Genomic DNA, 3,966 nt, shown 5'->3' with positions numbered 1-3,966 from the left:
AATGGATTAGAAAACTGTGGTACATCTACACAATGGAATACTATGCTGCTGTAAAAAGGAAGGAGCTCTTACCATTTGCAACGGCATGGATGGAACTGGAGAGTATTATGCTAAGTGAAATAAGCCAGTCAATGAAAGAAAAATACCACATGATCTCACTTATTCATGGATAATTGAGACCATTAAAAACTTTTGAACAATAATAGATACAGAGGCAGAGCTGCCTCAAACAGAGTGTCAAACTGCATCGGGAAGGCCGGGGAGGGTTCGGGGGCGGGAGATAGGGGGGTAAGAGATCAACCAAAGGACTTTTATGCATGCATATAAGCATAACCAATGGACATAAGACACTGGGGGATAGGGGAGGCTAGGGGACTGTCTAGGGTGGGGGGTGGGAGGAATGGACACATATGTAATACCCTTTGTAATAAAAAATTTAAAAAAAATAAATAAAATAAATTGTACATTAGATCAGCAGGTGTGACTCAGTTGTTGAGCATGAACTTATTAGCGTGGATATATGAATCAGGAGGTCATGGTTCAATTCCAGGTTAGGCCACATGCTATGGTTGCAGGCTCCATCCCCAGTATGGCACACACAGGAGGCAGCTGATCAATGTTACAAGCCCTACTCCTACTCAGGGAAAACCACCTCTAGATACCATCACCACCTCCTTCCATGCCTAGGCCTCATCATCTTACTGACAGAGAGCATAGGTCTTTCAGCTATAGAGGAAAACTTCATCCCTCTTCAGTATGAAGCAGCAACAGAAGAGACCTTGTGCCTTTTTTCTCTGAAAGAATTCAAAGCCAAGATCTTTGAGGGGGTATGTGGTAGGCAGTTAGACAGACTTGAGCAAAGTGAGGACAATGGGCTTTGTATAGACGGTCATCAGGGTGGAAAGCCTGGGTGCCTAGCAAAGGACACAATGTAGGGTGGGACCTTGCTCCCAGAGCAACCTTAAAAAAGAGAGAGAGTACATTAGGGAGAATCAAGAATAGATTAGATGAAGCAGAGGGTTGTATCATTGATTTGGAAGAGAATGTCACAGAAAATACCGAGTCATAACAGCAAAAAGAAAAAAAAAAAGAAAAATGAGGGTAATTTAGAGGGCCTCTGGGACTACATCAAGTATTCCAACATCTGCATCATAGAGGTACCAGGAGGAGAAGAGAGAGAGCAAGGAATTTACAATAGCTAAGATTCAGAAACAACTTAAGTGCCCATTAGCAGATGAATGGATTAGAAAACTATGGTACATCTACACAATGGAATACTATGCTGCAGTACTAGTAAAAAGACAAATGCCATACAATTTCACTTATATGTGGAATCTAAAACATAAAATAAATGAACAAACAAAATGGAAACAAGCTCATAGATACAGAGAATATTTTGGTGGTTGCCATATGGGAGGGGGCTTGAGAGGATGGGTAAAAAATGAGAAGAAATTAAAGTATGCAAATTACCTTATGAAAACAGTCATAGGAATGTATAGTACAGCATAAGAAATATAGTCAATAATATTGTAATAACTATATTTGGTTTCAGATGGGAACTAGACTTATCAGGGTAATCACTTTGTAAGTTGTTTAAATGTCTAATCACTATGTTGTACACATGACACTAATATAATATTGTAGTTCAACTGTAATAAAAAAATTAAAAACATCTTAAAAAAAGAAAAAAGTTCAGGGAGTGGAGCTGTGATTGCAGTTGACACGTAATTTTTTATTCTTGTTCTCGAAGATGTTAAAGGGGTGGTATAAAAAAATTAAAACTTACAATAACTAGCCCCAGCTAGTTTGGCTCAGTGGATAGAATGTCAGTCTGCAGACTAAAAGGTCCTGGGTTCAATTCCAGTCAAGGGCACAGGTCTAGGTTGTGGGCTCGATCCCCAGCAGTCCTGGATTGTGAGAGGGATTGAGCCTAAACCAGCAGTCAGACATCCACCAAGCAGTCCCCGATTGGAGAGGGTGCAGGCTGGGCTGAGGGAACCCACCCTGTCTGTGCATGAATTTTGTGCGCCGGGCCACTAGTACATAATAAAACAATCTAAAAGTTTATTAACCAACATGGACATTATCTCATATTAATGATATCAAACAGTAAGGCAGTTCCAGGGTTGATGAACTGAACAGCCTCATATCATGGCACATGACTTCTTACACCCTTGCCCATTTTTACTTCCTGCTACTCCTTCATTTATAGCCTAAACTGCTGCAAACATATTTTACACCTTTATACATTCTGTCCCCTCTTTGGGAACAATAATAATTTTAGCTTACTATTTGTGAACATTTACTCTTCCAGGCACTGTACCAATCACTTTCCCTCCATTATTGAATTTATTCCTCACAGAATCTGATAAGGTAGACATTATTAATTTAGTTTTACTGTTGAATTTAACAACATAGCCAAAGTCACACATCTAGAATGTAGAGAAGCCAGGAGGTAAACTCGGCCCATCTAGAGTTTTAACACCTCCATTTCATAAACTCAGTCCCTGACCCAATGAACAACAGCTTAAACAATATTTCATCAACAGCTTCCTATAGCTCACTATGGTTTAATTATTTTTGCATAGATTGCCTCTGAGATATTCTAGATAAGTCACAAAACACAATTTTGTTTTGTTTTTAATTTCAAGAACCCATGAAGGTGACTGGTCGGTTTATGATGCATGTTCAATAAAGTTTTATTAAATGAATGAGTGAATTATTATTCTGATTAAGCTTCATCTGAAACTTGTCAAAAGGATCCCATTAAGATAGATTTTTTAATGTAATGGTGAAACTTGGGCAAAATTTCTGTCCCTGTGATGAACAGCCAACATCTGATCAAATAAACCATCATTATATTCCATTTGAAAACAACTTTTGTCATTAAAAAAGACCACAGCATGTAGCATTGCTCTTAAATAAAAGTTAAATAAAATAGTTAGTTCAGCTGGCTAGAAAATGTGCTTCAAGTTTAAAATCACATATCATTGTTTATACAGATGATTATTTGGGAAGAAATTCAATAGACTCATACTTTGCTAGCAAAGAAGATGATCTTTGGCAAAAGATCAGCAAGAGTGACTCATATTTTCCAACTGAGATCAATGGGACTTAATCCATGAACAAAGACCTAATATCACCTGATAGGAAGAGATGACAATGGCAGTGTAGAAAAGGTATGGAGTATTCATATTTAAGATATTTTTTCATGTTCTAATAACTTCTCATACTCAACAGGAAAGCAGGATAAGTTTATATTTACAATTAGTTTACCCTCTGTTTCAAATAAAAATTATTTTTAAGTTATGTAAATTATTTTTATTCATCTACTTCAAGCTGATCTTTGCAGTTTCATTTTTAAAAGTCTTTGGCAGCATCTTAGCAAAAAGCTATTTTAAAATGTCAGCAAACAGTTTCATTTGTGGATGGATTATAATCATTCCAGCAAATCAAATGATTACTAGATATTTAATTTTTAAAGGCTGTCAGTGAATTAACCACTAAACAATCCACAATCAACTATATTAAACTAAAAATAAACAATTTACTTAAAAAACATGTTTAGAGTTGTGTCTTTTAGTTTAAAAACTAGAGGCCCAATGCACTAGATTCGTGCATACAGTGGGTGGGGGGGCCCTCAGCCAGGCCTGCGCCCTCTCGCAGTCCAGAAGCCTTCGGGGATGTCATCCTTAGCATTGCAGCAGAGGCGTGAGAGGCTCCTGCCACCGCCACTGCACTCGCCAGCTGTGTGCCTGGCTTCTGGCTGAGAGGCACACTGACCACCAGGGGGCAGCTCCTGCATTGAGCGTCTGCCCCATGGTGGTCAGTGCATGTCATAGCAACCGGTTGTTCTGCCATTTTGTCAATTTGCATATTAGCATTTTATTATATCAGATAAGGTTCAGAATTTGTTCTTCCACAGTTTATCAGTGTTTTTAAGCATGTACTTGATAATAGAATTGT

The sequence above is a fragment of the Myotis davidii genome, unplaced genomic scaffold, assembly GCF_000327345.1.
Source record: "Myotis davidii unplaced genomic scaffold, ASM32734v1 scaffold1315, whole genome shotgun sequence".
NCBI lineage: Eukaryota > Metazoa > Chordata > Mammalia > Chiroptera > Vespertilionidae > Myotis > Myotis davidii.
Note: the sequence above shows the minus strand (reverse complement) of the source record.